Genomic DNA, 19,701 nt, shown 5'->3' with positions numbered 1-19,701 from the left:
CGGGGGGGGGCATCAGGAGGCCAGAAGCGGGGGGCTGGAGAGGGGGTGGGAGATGGGCCATGCCCCCGTCCCCTAACCGGCCCTCCATACAATTTCCAAAACCCGATGCGGCCCTCAGGCCAAAAAGTTTGTCCACCCCTGAGCTAGGCAATGTGAATGCACTGCTTGTGCTCTACCAAGAGCGGACTTCAGTTTCCAAGGATGTCAAGCAGTTGTCCTTCAGCAGTCATAGAAACTCACGTGCACACACACACACACCCTCCTGGGTTTGGTTTTCTTCTTCCTCCACTTCATTTCTGCCAAGTCTTCGGTAGCTGAGATCTCACAAATGGCTGGAGTTAGAGATGAACACGTTTATAGCATTTGAAAGCTGATGGGGCGGAGAGGGAGGAACCATCAGAAATATAGAATTGTAAAGGTCCAATATGTAGTACTGAGTATGAAAGCTGGCCTCTGTTTTTCCGGTGTGTTGGGTTAGTTTGTAGCTTTGGTGATTTGTGAGAGATCACATAAACTCTCGCTGGTCCCTTGGTCTGGCAGTGCCTCTCTTTTTCCTTCCTCTTCACACTGGTCCAGGACTCAGTATAGAAAATTCAGAATTTTGGACTAGAGTGAGTTTCATCCCGTGCAGGGAAAGTCCATGATACAAATCCCTTGGGGAACAAGGGGTTTTCCAGGACAAGGCTTAGGGAGAAGAGAAATGAAGCCCAGCCCTGTATGGAGACTGAGCTGGCTTTTGATGATTGGCTCAGGAAGAGACGATTTCTAAAGCTCCCAATTCCTCTGAAAGTGCTTTTGGGTGGAGCAAAGGGGCAACTTTACTCTGGTGACATTGTCCTGGGGCCTCAAGCTGGTCTCTCACCCTGCATTGGCACGACAGACTTTAGAGTTTAGTAGGATGTCCCTCACCTCTCCAGGAGCACTGGTGCTAGTGACGTGTGGGTTTGGTTTTAGGAGAAAAGGAGCATGATGTTGTAATGCCAATTGCACTAATTCCTCTCCAGTCTGGATTTTGGGACCAGTCAACTTGGTAGAAGTGGGTGGCTTTCACTAACTGAAAAACAGGATCCTGCTTATTTGGAGGAGTGTTTATGGGCAATCCCCAAAATATCCTTCTGAGTTAAGTGGGTTAGGTTTGTTTTTTTTGTACTGGAAAACTGCCCCTTTTCAGGATATCAGATGCCTATCACCAGTGTGGACTAGCTACTGGAGATCTGCTCAATATGGACCTTGTTTCTAGGGGTATAGCACTGCAACCCAAAGGCTTGGTAAGCAGGGGCCTTGTCAATAAGAAATGCCTGCAAGCCTAGATCTGCCGAGCCCATGACACTCTGACCCAGCCTTCATTTGTCATTCTAGTGCCAGCCTGGGACATTTCAAGATAAGCTATCGAGGAGCTCTTCCTACTGTATTTCTTTCCAAAATTAAAAGTGAAATTACATAATAGTGAGGCTGGGATTACATTGTCAGGATCTTTGAAAGGGGAAATGGAGAACAAAGGAAGAAAGGAAAAATAAATAAAGCCCATTCTTGGTCCAAGTAAAATTCCCATGAACACATACAACCCTTCCTGGAAGGAATAGCTCTCTCTGTGCTGGAGGTAGCTTCTGAAAAAGAAAAAGAGAGAGAGGCAGAGGGGGGCTTGAGAGAGAGACTGACAGAACCCTAGAGGAAATGTCTCAGCATGGAGTCAGGTTTCTCTCTTTCCCATGAATAGGGGGGTAAGGCTTTTTGCATCAGATTGGCTGATTGCTAGACATTCACAGCAGAGGAGGGGGATCTGTAGGCTGCCAAACAGGACCCCTGAGGACTGAAAGAGAGAGAGAGAGAAAAGAGGAGGAGGAGGAGGCAGCTGGGAAATTTATTCCAAGCAGTAATAGATTGGCTACAGTGGGAAAGTGAGCATGCTGCCAAGCCTCAAGTGGGGCAGTGATGGACAGGGGCCGGGGATGGAGCGCCAGCCTCTCCTTTCCTTGGCTGCTCTAATCCCACCAGTATTCCTTTTTATTTCCTGACCTCCCTTGATTGTATGTATGCATGTATGTATGTATTTGAATTGTCCTGGAGGTTTTATTATCTCCCTCCTTAGAAATCTTTTATCTCATAGATGAAAAAAGCAACTGACAGCACCTCCAAAAAACCATGGCAGCTGGAGACAATCCTGCTTCTCTCTGTCTAGGTTTCCATTCTATGCCCATCACCCTGGTATCTGAGTTGCTTCTTCAAGTATGTGTCAGTATGTATTCCATACTGTGCCTCCTGTGCGTGAGAGCGGAGTCGTTTTGAATGGCAGAGTCCATTGGGAGCCCTATGCCTAGTCTTGCTCCCATGTGAGGGCCTAAAGGTCATAGTAGCTGCAACCCTCCCTCAATTACCTCTTAGCTCCCATGGCAATGAGATGCAACCTGGACTGTCCAACCTGCTACTGTTCCTTGAGCGTCAAACTTAACTTTTTTCTGAAGAAATCGCTCATCGATTTCTCATTATTAATTTATTCATTACTTTTCTTTGGATGTTCCACCAAAAAAAAAAAAAAAAAGGAAGGAGCAGAGGAGCCCCCTTGTCCACCGCCTGTATGTCCCCCCACCCACCCTCCACAGCAGGTCAAGGTGCTTCACACCAGTCACTGGCATGGCGGACTCTAAACCCACAAGGTTTAAATGCTGTTCATCATGTGACAGTCTTATGCCTGGAATTGATGGGCACGGCAGATGTCTGTTCTGCCTGGTAGAAGGATGTAACCCCAACAATTGCTCTGTCTGCTGCTTTTTCTCATCTCACACCCCAAAACTGAGAGAGATGTGGCTCAAATTACATCTCAGAATAATCCATGAAGATTGTGTCTGATCCCAGAAAAGACATCCTCCAAACCGGAGTCGATGAGGCTATTTACAGCATGTTCCCCAGTAAATGACCACCATACCTCTGGTTCCAGCAGGAGGAAGAAATCTAAAAGGGTGGCAAGACTGCTGGTACTGGTGCCAGGATCCTGGGTGGCAATCACCCTGGTACTATTGGTACCGACAGCCTCTGTGCTGAGTGCATTGGCCTGACTCTGGAGCAAGGAGACCTGGAACATGCACTAACCTCTTCAAGCACTGTGCGACAGACACCCCTGCCCCCCCCCAACCGTGCATGAACACGGTTCAGAGTGTGCAGTGTGCGTACCCCACAAGGAGAACCTGAAGCAATTCTCCAAAGGCAAGTCCTCCAAATCCTCATAGTCAAAAGACAGGAGCAAGGCACTGGCTGACAAAAAGGCTTGGGAGACCACAGGGCCAGCACCAATGTTGATACTAAAACCAGCCCTGGCACTAGTGCCAACCATTAAGCCCTCCCCCATATCAAGATACAACTTTGAGGAGCTGCTTTCACCCCTCCTGTTGGCACCAGAACCAACACCGGTACTGGCAGAATCAGCACCAAACCCACAATTGGTACCCCTGTTCCTGGAGATGAACTTCTCGCCATCTCCAAGCCAGTCCTTCTTCCCAACTGCAAGCAGGGAACCCTCTCTGTTAGACCAGAGTGGTACATAAGGAGAGGTCTGGAGGTGCCCTGTACTGGGCCCTATATGTGACTGGCAGTGGATGGGCCAACCCCTGTCTAGCCAATACCTGTATAATTTACCATTGTGGACTTACTGGACCTACTGGGCTCACATTCCTACAGATCTCAGAGTGGAGCCCTATTGCAGATGCCAGGGAAAGGAAGGAGGTTTATATTACCATTGGCATCAATGGCTAATATCCCCCCGCACCAGAATCAGATGAGCCCCCTTGTGAGGGAGCGGAGGCGACTCTGGAAATTCTCCTCCCCACCTACAGGCTCTTTCTCCTCTCTGGATGAAGCCATTGTCTTGGCCCCAACCCTGGCCATCGATGACTTCAGAGCCTTCTAAGACCTGCTTTCAAGAATAGCTGAAATCTTGGGCAGCAAGACAGCAGTGAGCCAAGAAAAATATGCACAAGCAGCTCAAGATCCTCAGTGCTAACAAGAATTGCCCTACTGATCAATGAGGCATATTGGACCATGGCACACCGCAGCCTCGTTCCTGACTGCTTCAAAGTGAGCAGAACAGTGCTATCAAGTCCTCCCAAGGGCTTCTAATATTTTTATGTGCACCCGACACTGCTGTCACTTGTGGTATCTGCAGTCCAGGAAAAGACCAGGGCTACTAAGGGGACTCCAAAAGATGATAATCCCAAAACATTGGACCTTTTTGGCCCAAAGTCTTACTCACCAGCCTTCCTCCAATTCTGCACCATAGAAGCAGGACCTGTTTGAGGAACACAGTTTTTTGATGTGGGAGAGGGTGACCCCTTCCTTTAAGGTTCCTCCAGGACTGGAGAGAGGACCTAAGAGATGGGATTAAGCAGGGAGGGAGGGCGCAGATGAAAGTGAAAACAGGGCTACAAGTAGCAATGGACAAGTCTGATATCACTGCTCGATCCATGACTATGGCAGTCACAATGCACCAGTCCTCCTGATTACAGGCATCTGAGATTCTAATAGAAGTACAGGTAACAATAGAGTACCTACCCTTTGAGGACATGGAGCTCTTCAGCAGCTGAATGGACAAGGCGTTCTGTTACCTCCAGTATTCAAGGGCAATGCTGAGCTCTTTAAGGATCTACACTCCGGTGCTGTACCGCAAGCACGTCTGGTACTAGTCCCTGCAAGACAAAGACAACTATCTTATTCCTACAGTTGCCAACTGGACTAGCTATCCAGAAACTAGCCCTGTTATACAAGGAGGTACGTCACCCCCCTCCTCCTCCTCCTCCTCCTCCATTCCGCCACCAGCTCCCTCTCAGAGGCAGCAGATTTAATGGGGGTGTTGAAAGCCACGCTAAAACAGTCTCAGAGCTTCCTTTGGGAATCACCTTGCCCCTTCCACTGGGCATGGTCAGAGATTACAATGACAAATGGATGCTGGACACTGGCGTATTGAAAACTGTGTAAAAAATTACAAGCTGTCACTTTAAATCTAAAAGATTTTCCTGAGCCTGCTCGCAGGCTATGGGGCTTTATAGGGAAACGTGCAATCGGAGTGGATTTGCAGAGAGTCAGCCAAGAGTGAGGTGGGGTGAGTTGTGCCTCTCCACTTTAGGGAGCATCCTGCCTTGTGTCTCTAGTTTTGGGGTTCTTGTGTGTTGTTATTCTGAATTCTAAGTAATAAAGTAGTGTTACACTACAACCTTCCAGCAACAGTACTTATGTTTTTATCCAACTTCTCTGTGTGTATGTCGTGAACGTAACAGACATCACCACCCACGGTTACGCTATCCAATTCCTTTCCTTACCCCCTCCCTTCCCCCCTTCCCTGTCCCTCTTCAAGGATCGTTCTCACAAGAGCCATTATAAAACAAAATGGCCTTGTTGCTCCATGTAGGAGCTATGGAAGTGGTTCCTCAGGAGAACAAAGAAAAAGGTTTCTGCTCCTGATATGTCCTTATCCTGAGGGAGACATGGGGCCTTTGTCCTATCCTAGACCAGAGGAGACTGAACAAATACCTAGAGTAGCTTAGAGTCAGGATGGTAACTCTTGCCTCCATCATTCCATCGCTTCAGGCTCAGGACTGGTTTGTGGCTCTCGACTCTTACAGGAGGAATACTTCCAATAGCCATCCACCTAGGCCACCAGAAGTATTGGAGATTTACAGTAGATCCAAATTATTACCAGTACCTTTCGGACTCTCTACGGCACTGAGAGTCTTTATGACATAGCCATTCTTGTTTCTCACTGAGTCATCCAACAACCCCTTTGCTCTGCCTGCTATACCATTCTCGACTATCCATTTCTCTGCTTCTCTCAGAATCAATGTTTTGCCTTCTTCCATGCAGCACCTTTTGCCATCCACTGCTCTGTAAAGCCACTGCCTTTTTCTCTTCCATATCCCACCTTGAGACCCACTTCCTCCAGGATGCCCACAAGAAGTGAGCTAGCTAACATTAGGGTCATTTGAGAATTGGTGATGTTTATTTAGCCCACAATCTTCAAAAATGGCTCCTGATTTTGAGTACCTCAGTTAGTGGGTGTCCAACGTGTGATCCCTCAGGCTGATTTTTCAGAGCACCTGTAGCTCACATGGACCTCAACTGGAGTTGTGGGTGCTCAGCACCTCTGAAAATCAGGCCCTAGATAGCTGTAAAAGAATTGGGAACTGTCAAAACCCAGGTTTTGCTCTTGCTGAGCCAGCGGACTCCTTGGGTTAGTTCTGTCTGAGCTTTCTCAAGGAAGGCAGGGAAGTGGTTTCCAGCAGGGTTAGTTGTTTTATTTCTAAATAAGAAAATCAAAATCTTTCAGGCTCTTCTCTCAGTCTGTGCAGACCAAGTAGTCCCTTCCCCAAGTCTGTCCCTCACATCAATAACCAAAATTTCCTGGCTCTTTCCTCAGAGCCTCAGCAATCAAGGACTTCACACAGTCTCCCTCCTGTCTGTTTGGTTTCTGGAGCAATCCTTCTCTGCTGTAGCTTTAGTCCTAATGGTCCATGAGCATGGCTCCTGGCACCTCAGGTCTCTGGAGGAAAGGGTCAGCTAATTAAGTTCAAGCTCTCTCTCAGGTGCAGTGGGTGTGGCTAATCAGTCGGCTGCAGGCCTCTGACCCCAGGGGCATGGCATCCTTGATACCTTCACAGTATCTCAAGTTGGACATCCCAAAATGGAAGCACCCCAAATCAGCAGCCATTTCTGAACACATTGTCTTTGTTTCAAAGACACAAGGTATCTCTTCTCTCTGTATATCTTGCCCCGCTCCTGCACCCTTTGTATGTGGCTTGCCATGTCAGAGTATAAGGTCTTCCGAGAGGTGTGTTTGAACACTGCCTAGCACACTGTGTATAGTCCCAGAATAACAGGTGTTAAAGTCAGGGGGAGTGTGTAGAAGTGCTGCTCCCCTTCCTCTGCTAAAAGCAGAGGGACAGGTCCTGGGAAGTCAGTGAGCTCCCCCTCCTCCTGTCTCTTCACTGGCTGGGGAAATGAGCATAGGGGCTGGAACTAGGGGTGCTGTTGCACCCCCTGGCTTGAAGTGGTTTCCATCATATAGAGGGTTACAGTTTAGTTCAGTGGCTCCCAGCACCTCCACTATACAAATTGTTCCAACACCCCTGGAGATGAGAACTCATCAGGTGAGAGAATCTGAAGTGAGAGCAGCAGGAGCAGCTGATGCCTGGGTTTATGGCCTGGGACTCTGAGCCCTCCCACCAGCAGGTGGAGCAGCACCAGCGCACAGTAGGAGGGGAGTCATCCAAGATGGGAGTCACCAATCTGCTTCACTCCTCCTCCACAGGATTATCCTTCTCCTTGCTGGTTCCTTGTTCCCTGCAGATGGAGTGGAGGGGAGGGAAAGTCTGCCACCTTCAGCCCTCCCTCCCCTGGAGGGGAGAAAAGGAGATGCTGCTGCTGCATCCCTTCCCTAGCCAGAATCCAGGGGAAACAAAATGGGCCTGCCCATTCCCCCGCAATCCCCTGAGGGTGGTTAGGAGCACATCAGTTGTTTCCCTATGCAGCACACCTGCATGCATGCATGAACACGCACTTTGGGCTGCCTTGGGGCCTGTTTGGGGCTGTGGACTCCTTTCAGCTACCTTTATTCAGTTGTCCCCATTCTTTTCTGTGCCTTGTCTCATCACCCAGTAGGATGCAGTGGTACTTCACTACATGCTACCAGCACTTGTCCCAGCATAAAAACAAAGTGGCAAGCTTCTCCTCCTTTGTTGATCTACTTTAACCACTGTGGCAAACACATAATAAGTAACTATAATAATAATTTTTCATTGGAAACCAGGGCTGGGTGTCTTTGCTTTTCCCCCACGTGATGTCGTCCTCTTCTGTGGCATAATAACCATCCTCACGGGAACAGGATGTCATGAATAGACAGTGACTTGGGTTGGGGGAGCCCATTCCAGATGATCATTCAGACTCTTTTTCCAGGACTTCAGCTGTTGGTAGAGGGAGAGGTAGAAGGTGGGAAGATGGAATTAAAATACTGGCTTCTTGCCCTTGGATGATCAGAGAGAACCAAGCAAGGAAACTAAGGTTTGTTTGGGGAGAGGTGAGGAGTTATACAGGAGCACAAGGGATCTGCTTACACCTATGTCTTATACGTTTCTCTCTGCCAATTAAGACCCAGATTTTATGTCTAATCCACACTTCCCCTATCTGTAAGGGGAAAGCAACTGTGGATGGGGGCTTTGTCTGAGAGGTTGGGAAGGTCTCATATTGGCAATCAGGGAGCATGAAAACTGAGAAATAGTTATGGCCAACTGGCATTGTGCTACTTTCAAACACAAAAGGGGACCTTTCCTTATCTTAGTACATGACAAATAAAGAGAAGAACCTTACTTTGATTCCAGTGGGGCTTAAAATCCATTTTAAGGTTTTCCATAGCACCCATCAATGTATCACTGTTGTGTCTAAATGCTTCCCAGGTAAATTAAATCTGCATAGCAAGGTCCCTAATGGATCTGTATTGAGTTTTCTGCTCTTCTGCAGCCCCTGGTTTAAAAGATGATCTGCTTGGAGAATTATATAATACTAATATAATATAATACTAATATCACTATTATTAGTTTTAACCTAGTTATAGTAGAAATGTGTTATCAAAGAGAAGTGACTTGTAATGAGTCCTGAAGTTGGTCACACTCAGGGTTAGACTGATGACCTCTAGAAGATCATTCCACAGCCCCTCAACCTCCAGTTCTACCAAGACTGCTTTATCTCCAGTTCTCATGTGTTTTGTACTGGGTGTTGTGAGCTGCATTGTCCCTGAATAATACTGGATCCTGGATGGGGAGGTGGTTACTAAAGTAGCTGACTCCTGACCCATTCATGACTTTGAAGATCATGACCAAGACTTTTTTAAAAAGACAATAGAAACCAACTGGGAGACAGTGGAGGGGCTGGAATACAGAGGTGATGTGCTCACAAAAGCCCATCTCATTGAGGAAGGTGGGCAGACACATTGTGTACAAGATGGAGTCTCTGCATTGCATCCATCTTAGTCCCTATATACAGCAAGATACAGTAATCTAGTCTGGAGGAGACCAACACATGTCGCTGTTCTCAGATCCTTGTCCAGGAAGGAGGGGTGGAGTTTCCTAGTAAGATACAGGTGGAAGAAGGCATTTTGTCACCACTGGAGCTACTTGGTTTTCTAGGCTTGGTGATGAACAGAACCCCACGCTCTCACTAGTTTGACAAACAGAATGCAGAAGGGGAGGACAGCATCTTTGAAGAGTTTCTCCCCTTCCAGACAACATCACCTCGGGCTTGCCTATGATCAATGTAAGACAGTTGTTTTTCATCCTGGTGCTGATTTCTTGTGACATCCTGGTGATGGTGTTCATTGTACCTAGGGAAAATCAGATAGTTGAATGCTGCACTGTCTGCTCCAGGTCTGTCAGGTTGGTAGTGAGTCAATGGCACTTTGAGGGCAGAGGTGTCAAATTTGCAGGGAGGATGAATGACATGAGCTTTGTTGCCTTGAAGGAGGCTTTGATAGTGTCCATTAGCAGTGGAAAACAGTTGCTCTTTGTATCAGAGGGATAGCCATGTTAGTCTGAATCTGTAAAAAGCAACAGAGGGTCCTGTGGCACCTTTAAGACTAACAGAAGTATTGGGAGCATAAGCTTTCGTGGGTAAGAACCTCACTTCTTCAGATGCAAGTAATGGAAATCTCCAGAGGCAGGTATAAATCAGTATGGAGATAACGAGGTTAGTTCAATCAGGGAGGGTGAGGTGCTCTGCTAGCAGTTGAGGTGTGAACACCAAGGGAGGAGAAACTGCTTCTGTAGTTGGATAGCCATTCACAGTCTTTGTTTAATCCTGATCTGATGGTGTCAAATTTGCAAATGAACTGGAGCTCAGCAGTTTCTCTTTGGAGTCTGGTCCTGAAGTTTTTTTGCTGTAAGATGGCTACCTTTACATCTGCTATTGTGTGGCCAGGGTGGTTGAAGTGTTCTCCTACAGGTTTTTGTATATTGCCATTCCTGATATCTGACTTGTGTCCATTTATCCTCTTGCGTAGTGACTGTCCAGTTTGGCCAATGTACATAGCAGAGGGGCATTGCTGGCATATGATGGCATATATAACATTGGTGGACATGCAGGTGAATGAGCCGGTGATGTTGTAGCTGATCTGGTTAGGTCCTGTGATGGTGTTGCTGGTGTAGATATGTGGGCAGAGTTGGCATCGAGGTTTGTTGCATGGGTTGGTTCCTGAGTTAGAATTGTTATGGTGCGGTGCGTGGTTGCTGATGAGAATATGCTTAAGGTTGGCAGGTTGTCTGTGGGCGATGATTGGCCTGCCTCCCAAGGTCTGTGAAAGTGAGGGATCATTGTCCAGGATGGGTTGTAGATCACTGATGATGCATTGGAGAGGTTTAAGCTGAGGACTGTAGGTGATGGCCAGTGGAGTTCTGTTGGTTTCTTTTTTGGGCCTGTCTTGTAGCAGGAGGCTTTTGGGTACACGTCTGGCTCTGTTGATTTGTTTCTTTATTTCCTTGTGTGGGTATTGTAGTTTTGAGAATGCTTGGTGAAGATCTTGTAGGTGTTGGTCTCTGTCTGAGGGGTTGGAGCAGATGCGATTGTACCTTAGTGCTTGGCTGTAGACGATGGATCGTGTGGTGTGACCGGGGTGGAAGCTGGAGGCATGAAGGTAGGCGTAGCGGTCGGTGGGTTTTTGGTATAGGGTGGTGTTAATGTGGCCATCGCTTATTTGTACAGTGGTGTCTAGGAAGTGGACCTCCCATGTAGATTGGTCCAGGCTGAGGTTGATGGTGGGGTGGAAGCTGTTGAAATCATGGTGGAATTCTTCCAGGGTCTCCTTTCCATGGGTCCAGATGATGAAGATGTCATCAATATAGCGTAGGTAGAGAAGGGGCATGAGTGGACGAGAGCTGAGGAAGTGTTGTTCCAGGTCAGCCATAAAAATGTTGGTATATTGTGGGGCCATGCGGGTGCCCATAGCTGTGCCACTGGTCTGGAGGTATATATTGTCACCAAATTTGAAGTAATTGTGCGTGAGGATAAAGTCACAGAGCTCAGCAATAAGTTGTGCTGTGTCATTATCAGGGATACTGTTCCTGACAGCTTGTATTCCATCTGTATGTGGGATGTTAGTGTAGAGAGCCTCTACATCCATGGTGGCTAGGATGGTGTTTTCTGGGAGGTCACCAATGCATTGTAGTTTCCTCAGGAAATCTGTGGTGTCACGGAGATAGCTGGGAGTGCTGGTGGCGTAGGGTCTGAGTAGGGAGTCCTCATATCCAGACAGTCCTTCAGTGAGAGTGCCAATGCCCGAGATGATGGGGCTTCCAGGATTTCCAGGTTTGTGGATCTTAGGTAGTAGATAGAATAACCCCGGTCGAGGCTCTAAGGGTATGTTGATTTGTTCCTGTGTTAGTGTAGGGAGTGTCCTGAGTAGATGGTGCAGTTTCTTAGTGTATTCTTCAGTGGGATCTGAGGAAAGTGACCTGTAGACTTTGGTATTGGAGAGTTGTCTGGCAGCCTCCTTCTGGTAGTCAGACCTGTTCATGATGACAACAGCACCTCCTTTATCAGCCTCTTTGATGATAATGTTAGGGTGGTTTCTGAGGCTGTGGATGACATTGCGTTCTGCACGACTTAGGTTATGAGGCAATCGATGTTGTTTTTCCACAATTTCTGCCTGTGCACGTCGGCGGAAGCATTCTATGTATAGGTCCAGACTGTCATTTCGACCCTCAGGAGGAGTCCATGTGGAGTTCTTCTTCCTGTGTTGTTGGTGGGAGGGTATCTGTGTATCAGTGCGCTGGTCAGTGTTATCTTGAAAGTATTCTTTGAGTCGGAGGCGGCGAAAGTAGGCTTCCAGATCACCGCAGAACTGTATCATGTTCGTGGGGGTGCTGAGGAAAAAAGAGAGTCCCCGAGATAGGACAGACTCTTCTGCTGGGTTGAGTGTGTAGCTGGATAAATTGACGATATTGCTGGGTGAGTTAGGGGTACCCCTGTTGTGGCCTCATGCGGCAGGTAGAATTTTAGACAGCTTACGGTCCTTTTTCCTTTGTAGAGAGGTGAAGTGTGTAATGTAGATCTCTTGTCTTATTTTAGTAAAGTCCATTTGTGTGGAGGGTTGGTTATTTATGAAAGTCTCCAGGTTGGAGAGCTCTTTGTTGATTGTCACCAGCCAGGAGAGTCATGGACGGACTTTGAATTCAGTCCCTGAATGAAGGGGAACCTGATCAGAATCTATCTGCAGCCTTGTATTATGATCCCACCAGAATGTCCTTGCTAGGGTCCTAGCCACACATAGTCATTAAAGATATCATGGCATTTTCCATAAGAGCAAAAGTGTTGAATATAGTGTCCTGAATAAATTTGCACTGGGACAATTACATTCCATTTCCTTACATTTTTTCCCCTGCAATTTCAACTTGATAGTGTATTCTTCACTTCCTGTCCTAAAATAGTGTGTAGCGTTGCCATGGCCTATCAAACTGTAGTTCTCCACCCTAGTGATGGCTTGCTTTCAGTTGCTCTGAAGAGATCCCTTTTATATTCCCTGCCTACTTAAAAAGGTGTTTTCTGGGGCACAGTTTATTCAAGGTTTGAAAGTTCTTTGAGACCTTCTGTGTGCAAATGCCATTATTCTCTCTTTGTCACTTGAATGGACTCTGGGTGCAGAGCCTGAGATGAGAAGAACCTATTCTAGATTTGTGTCCACCTGGAATGGACTCAACATTTAGCCTGCCCAGGAGGGGGAAGAAAATCCTGAATTGGATTTCTGTGCCCCACGGAATACACTCTCTGGGTGAAGCCTCTGAACTTGTTCCAGTTTGTGAGCTGCTGTTTTAAGTGTCTGGGGGACGAGTAAGTGGGCGTGTGGGTGAGTGGATGTGCACCTGGGCTGTTGATGCCAAGATGAGGGGTACCATACACCCGGCTGCATGCCCTGCGTCCTCTTCCCAGTGACCTCCAGAGCAGAATCTGGTGAATTGCCAGCCCATAACTTTGTGCATTTTTCTTCCTTGTGATCCAGGATGTGATTCCAGGATGGCATAAATCAACTGATCATTTGATATTTCCCAGGGCATAGTACAGTGTAGCAAGCGACGGGGGGTGTTGCAGGTGCACCACACTCCCAGCTGCTAGTTACTGTGCAGGGGGATGGCTGTAAGTACAGGCTTATTCCTGGGACCCCAGGCATGGAAACATGTGTGACGCCCCCCTCTTAAAACAAACTAAACCTCTGGTTCTGCTGCTGGGGATGGGAGGATGGGCTGAGAGATGCTGCTGTGATGTCTCAAGTAGTTATTCAGACCTCACTCCCCACCTACCTTGCAGAACAAACGTAACCTTTCTACCTGGTTTAACCAGCTGTGTTCTTGTTTGCTGGGTGCCATTGCCAGTCCCTACTGGGTCAAGTTCACTCTTTCCCCAGAAATTGTCAGGGGAGAGGAGGCTCTGTGTTCCAGTGTCCCTGGTAACTGATCATTGCTTTGTGAGGAGCAGCTGGGGTTCTGGGCAGGAACCTGAGCCCTGTCCCTAGTAGATTTATTAGGTATTTCCCATTCAAATTTCCACCATGCACAACGTGCTTTGAATGGGGAGAGGGGGGAGAAATGTCCTTCTCACCTGATGACCTGTGGCCTTAGCTGCAATTCTGAGATTTATCTCACACTTCAATGCTGATCTAAGGAAAGGGAAAGAAAAAGAGCACAGACATTTTTGGTCTCAGCCCACCAAGAGCAAAAAGGCTTCTCCACTCCCAGTCAGAGGAATCCCTGGTATGTTGATTCAGGGGAGGGGCTTTCAGACTGGCACATCCCTACTTCTCAGTTTGTCTCCTTTAGGGATGTTTCAGGAAATGAGTTTGACAGTTCTCAGCTCCAGGTTCCCAACAAAAGGCAAAGATGAGCAGGAAAAATGGTCTTGCAGGAAATGTCAGGACTGGAAGAGAAGAGGGTACTGCAGGTTAAGATTGGGCTGGCAAAGCTGCTGACAGTGGCTGTGTTCCCTAGCAGAGCTATGAGGGGTATCAGGACTAGAATAGCAGTGAGTGTTACAGATCAAAATCGGAGTACATTGGCTGAGACTTGCGGACATAGGAGAGCTGGAGAGGAAATTCAAGTATGCAAGTTTAGGGAGCAAAATACACTTTAATTTCTGAAAGCCTGTATCCAGGAAGGTTAGCTAGTTTCCATGAGCTATTCAGACCTAGATCTGTTTACTGAGTCTACCACCAGGCAGGCCAGCTTTGATAGGAGTATTTACCCAATAGGAACTGGAATGAAATTCCTAACAAGAATCACACAGACCAGCCAACAGCAGCTGGATAAGAACATAGGAATTATGCCAAGGGTCCATCTTCTAATCCAGTATTCTGCCTTTGATACTCTAACCAGGAGGAGATGTCTCTGTGGAAGCACAAGAATACCTAGTACTGCATTATTATGTAGTTTGATCTACCTGCAGGGGAAGTTCCTTCCTAACTGTAGGTCCCACTGACCTGGGGATAGACTAACCTAGAAACCAAAGGCTCACTTTTCTCGCAGACCTAGAGCCAGAGTTTCACTGGTGTCTTCTAGATGAAAGGCTCTGAATCACCCTCCTCAGTTCTGTGCATAATCCTATCACCCTGTCACTCCATAATTACAGGGCTTGAAAAATCTACTCATCCTGGACAAGTAGGTATCTTTCTTGGCTGTGTCCCATCCACTGCTGTAGTACCTATGTTTTTATTTTAAAAACATCTAGCCCTAAAGGAAACCTTCCAAATGTAAACAAAGCAGAATGGCTTCCTACAAGACCACTCCAGTGCTTTCACTGATGGAAGGAGAGAGAGAATGCGAGGCTGGTACTGTTTGCCATAGGGTGGCCTGATGGGAGTGCCACTCTCTAGAACAGGAGGCCCTGGAAGGGTTGTCAACTTTCTAATTGCACAAAACTGAACACCCGTGCCCCACTCCTGTCTTGCCCCTTCCCCAAGACCTTGCCCCTGCCCCACCCCTTCTCTGAAGCCCTGCCTCTTGCTCACTCCATTTCCCCCCTCCCTCCATCATTCACTCTCCCCCGCCCTCACTCGCTTTCACCATGCCAGAGCAAGGGATTGAGGTGTGGGAGGGGGAGAAGGGCTCCAGCTGGGGGTGTGGGCTCTAGAGTGGGGCCAAGTATGAGGGGTTTGGGGTGCAGGTGGGAGCTCTGGGCTGGAGCTGAGAGGTTCAGAGTGCAGGAGGGGGTGAGGGGTGTGGGATGGGGCTCAGGGCTGGGGCAGGGGGTTGAGGTGTGGTAGGAGGTTTGGGGTGCGGGTTCAGGGTGGGGGCTCAGGGTTGGGGAAAGAGGTTGGGGTGCAGGCTCCGGGTGGCACTTACCTCAGGCAGCTCCAGAAGCAGCCAGCATGTCTCTGCGGTCCCCTAGGTGCAGGGGCAACCAGCGTGCTGCCTTCACCCGCAGGCGCTGCCCCTGTGGTTCCCAGCCAATGGGAGCTGTGGAGCCAGTGCTCGGGGAGGAGCCAGCGCACAGAGCCTCCCTGGCCCCTGCACTTAGGGGCCGCAGGGATATGTCGCCGCTTCTGGGAGCTGCGCAGAGCCAAGGCAAGCAGGGAGCCTGCCTTTGCCCCGCTGTGCCGCTGACTGGACTTTTAACAACTTGGTCCGGTCGGCGATACTGACTGGAGCCGCCAGGGTCCCTTTTCAACCGGTCGTTCCAGTCGAAAACTGGACACCTGGCAACCCTAAGCCCTGGAAATCTCCACCACCCCAGCAGAGGGCTCTGTGTGGGGACAGGGCCTATTTCTACCAGCACCTCTTCAGCAGAGGTCAGAAGTGTGCCCCACCCATCCACCCACCCACACAGTGCCTTCTGCTTGGTGTGAGCTGGGGTCCTCTGCTGAGTTGGCAGGCACAGGTATGCAGGCAGGCAGGCAGGCAGGAGCCGCCCCGCTCCTCCATTTCTGGCAACCCTCCCCACTCCAGCAGAGAGCTCTGTGCGTGAGGCAAGTATAAATGGATTTTTTTGAGCGGGGGGCTGGAGAGTTGCAGCACTAATGTATTGGTGCAGCATTGATTTATTTGTGTGTGGGGGTGCGGGGTTACCATTAATTGGTGACACACAGTTCATCCAGAAGGAGAATGGGCTCTTTGGCCCCAGGCAGTGGGAGTTGCCTGGCCAGTAAGAGATTGGACAGGAGGGTCTGTGGCTTGGGAAATCAGTGCATTTGAGCCTGAGGAGCAGGCTAAGTCCTTGGGCCAGGTCAGGGGTTTTTGACCTGTGGTCTGTGGACCCCTGGGAGCCTGCAGACTATGTCTAAGATTTCCATACCACTATTGGAAATTTTTTTAGGAGTTGGCAAATGAAAAAAGTTGAAAACCACTGGGCTAGAGGATGTTGGGTACATTTTTCAAGCCCTGCATAATTAACCCCTCATGTGGGATCCTCTCAGCCATTGCACCAATGTCAGCCAGGAGCCGTATAAATCATGAGTCAGGCCTAGAAAATCATGAGGTATTAAAAATAATAATTTGGGAATGAGAGGATTTCTTCTGGTTTTGAGCTTTTAGGGTTCTGGTTTCCCAGTCGTCCCCCCCCCCCCCCCCCGAACAAACAAACAAAAAAAACCACATGAGGGCTAGAAACTTTACTTTTATTTTTTAATGAGATTGTTGTGGGTTCTGGGGCTCCAGGAGCTGGAGCTCAAAGAAATACACCAAATATTGGAGAATCGCAATAAAATCACAAGCGTTGACAATACAGCAGGCGGAATTTCACTGGTGCTAATGGGGTCAAACTCCTTGAGCTAGGCTGATTTACACCAGCTGAGGATTTGGCCCAATGGAATTCTACTGGTGTCAAACCAGTGCAAGCAAGAGCAGAATTAGGACAGTTGTGTCAGATTTGGGAACTTTTAAGAACATAACGGTCATACTGGGTCAGACCAAAAGTCCATCTTGCCCAATATCCTGTCTTCTGGCAGTGGCCAATGCCAGGTGCCCCAGAAGGAATGAACAGAACAGGTAATCATCAAGTGATCCATTCTTGTCATCCATTTCCAGCTTCTAGTAAACAGAAGCTAGGGACGCCATCCCTGCCCATCCTGGCTAATAGCCATTGATAGAGCTATCCTCCATGAATTTATCTAGTTCTTTTTTGAACCCTGTTATAGTCTTAGTCTTCACAAAATCCTCTGGCAAGGAGTTCCACAGGTTGACTGTGCATTGTGTGGAAAAAATACTTCCTTTTGTTTGTTTTAAACCAGCTGTCTATTAATTTCATTTGGTGACCCCTAATTCTTGTGTTATGAGAAGGAGTAAATAACACTTCCTTTTTACTTTCTCCACACCAGTCATGATTTTGTAGACCTCTGTCATATCCCCCCTTAGTCATCTCTTTTCCAAGCTGAAAAGTCTCAGTCTTATTAATCTCTCCTCATACAGAAGCCGTTCCATACCCCTAATAATTTTTATTGCCCTTTTCTGAGCCTTTTCCAATTCCAATACACCTCTACCCTGATATAACGCGACCCGATATAACACAAATTCGGATATAATGCAGTAAAGCAGCCTCTGGAGGGGCGGGGCTGCGCACTCCGGTGGATCAAAGCAAGTTCGATATAACGCGGTTTCACCTATAACGCGGTAAGATTTTTTTGGCTCCCGAGGACAGTGTTGTATTGAGGTAGAGGTGTATATCTTTTTTGAGATGGGGCAACCACATCTGCATGCAGTATTCAAGGTGTGGGTGTACCATGGGTTTATAGAGAGGCAATATGATATGATATTTTCTGTCTTAACACTTCTGTCTTCTGAAGTGTTCTTAATCCTGCAGACTCTCCCCCTGCTCAAGCTTCCTGTGTCTGTAATGATCTCTGTGCCTGACTGTAAACCATTCCGCCTCAAAGCTCTTTGAAGTTAATGATCAACTGAATGCTTCACAAACATTAACAAACTGAATCAGGGGCCCCCCTCTTTCCCTGACAACCCCTGGGACTTAGTATCTGCTTCAAGATGCCACCTTACTCTTTGTCCTGTGAGGCAAAATAACTGCACTTCTTTTTGTTTTCGCTCAATTGCACGGTTTTATTGTGCAGTGACCCAGTGTCTGCCCATATCAGCATCACAGCCTTGTGAGGCCCATAATAAATACACCATGCTCTTTCTCTGCCTTGCCCAGCCCATGTGGGGCGGTTGGGTGAAAATTCTGAACTGCTCTGTGAGTTTTGAGAATGGTAGCGAACATGGTGCCAGTCACAACCGTTTGAGGTGTGAATACTCAAGGAGGATCCCAGGATCATTCTTGGAGACTGAAGCAGTACAGTTAGGAATGGGGGATTTGAAGTCTTTGGGGACTCCTGAAAACCCCACAGGGCTTGCTTGATATAGGCTCTGAGGGGTAGGGGCTGGAGGGGAATCCACCTAAATGTATGGAATGAGACAGCTGTGTGCTCTGAGGGACCATAAAGGGTCCAGAACCCTTTAAACACTGGCATATAAGATAACACAGTCAATGAAATAGTCACCTAAACCTTTTATTCCAACCAAGATGTATGCCCTCCTCTCCTTTCTTCCTTCAGTGTCCGCTTCCATCTCCGTATTTTGTGTTCCTCATTGCTGTAGCAGTGGAACTCTGGACTTGGCATTTGGCCCTGACTGAGGTAAGATCAGTTCTCCTTCTTGCCTCTAGCGGAAGTGCCTTCCATAGTCTAGGGCAGTCTCGTGCACGATTGGCTGAGTCTCACAGGTCCATGTAGCTATGGCGGAGGGAGAGGTGCTCTCTCAGGTGGCAGTCTCAGGCAGGACTTTCACTGCTTAGACAAAGAGATCGAATCAGCCTCAGTATTCCAAGGAGGAGCCAGTGTAAACTCTGGAGCAGCAAGATGACGTGCTTGTGGTGGTTTACAATGATGTACCAGCTTGTCTGTTCGCCTTTTTGTGAGTTGAAGTTTTTGTAAATGGTTTGGCTTCGTTCTCCTTTGAGCCTGAGTTTCAGAGGTAGAGGTGATCCCTCCTCCACCCCCAGCCCCACCCTGGTGTTCATCTAGTGGGGAATGAGCTTTTGCATAGAATTTCATGCTGTAATGAGGGGGCCAGTCCCTTTATCATGATGACAGGTCATCTGCTCCTGGCCCATCTTCCCAGCCCTCCCCCCCTCCCGCCCCCCAACCTGCTGACCCTTGGGGAGAGGATATACTTCCTCTTCCACACCTAGCAAGAGTGAATGTCTTTTCCTGTGTGGAATAGTGGGGGATCAGGGAGGTGAGGTGGGAGCTCATATCTTCTGTCTGGATTTTGCTCCTTGCTACTTTCCCATCTGACGACAGCTCTCCTGTCCCACTCTTAGATGGGGAGATTAGCAGGTGGATAAATGGGATGGACAACATATTTTCTATTGCCTGGAAAGAGGGGGTGAGCACTTCTAGGTTCCTTTCTGTCTGTCTTTCAGTCTCTTGGACCCATCACCTTGACACGATGGTTCTAGCTGTGACAGCTGTTTTTATTTTTACACTGCCTTGCTCCAGAGGCAACATGTTCAGCTCCTAACACATAGGGGATGGAAGGCAAAGGAGTTGAGTAACAGTCCAGTAGCCCAATGGACTTTAGGTGGAAGGGAGAGAAAAGATGAGGCCAGATTAATTTTGAGACTCTCCCTGCTCAGCATTGAGTAGCTTTTCCTGGGAGTGAGAGGATTTCTTTAGGACATGTGTTGTGGATGACCCTCCAAATG

The 19,701-nt window shown here is 48.1% G+C and overlaps 1 protein-coding gene across 2 annotated transcripts in view; it reads left to right on the top strand.

Moving 5' to 3' along the window:
• MGAT3 (beta-1,4-mannosyl-glycoprotein 4-beta-N-acetylglucosaminyltransferase) overlaps positions 1-19,701 on the top strand; it is a 38,212-nt gene that overhangs the window by 10,013 nt on the left and 8,498 nt on the right. Inside the window, exon 2 of one of the 2 annotated variants that reach the window (XM_034776179.1) lies at positions 18,551-18,631. The exons of the other annotated variant lie outside the window; for it this stretch is intronic. The gene's annotated coding sequence lies outside the window, so the exon portion shown is untranslated. The remainder of the gene's footprint in view (positions 1-18,550; positions 18,632-19,701) is intronic. 2 annotated transcript variants of the gene reach the window in all.

The sequence above is a fragment of the Trachemys scripta genome, chromosome 1 (genome assembly GCF_013100865.1).
Source record: "Trachemys scripta elegans isolate TJP31775 chromosome 1, CAS_Tse_1.0, whole genome shotgun sequence".
Classification (NCBI taxonomy): Eukaryota; Metazoa; Chordata; order Testudines; family Emydidae; genus Trachemys; species Trachemys scripta.
The sequence above is the reverse complement of the archived record's forward strand: the minus strand, read 5'-3'. Positions and strand labels throughout refer to the sequence as shown.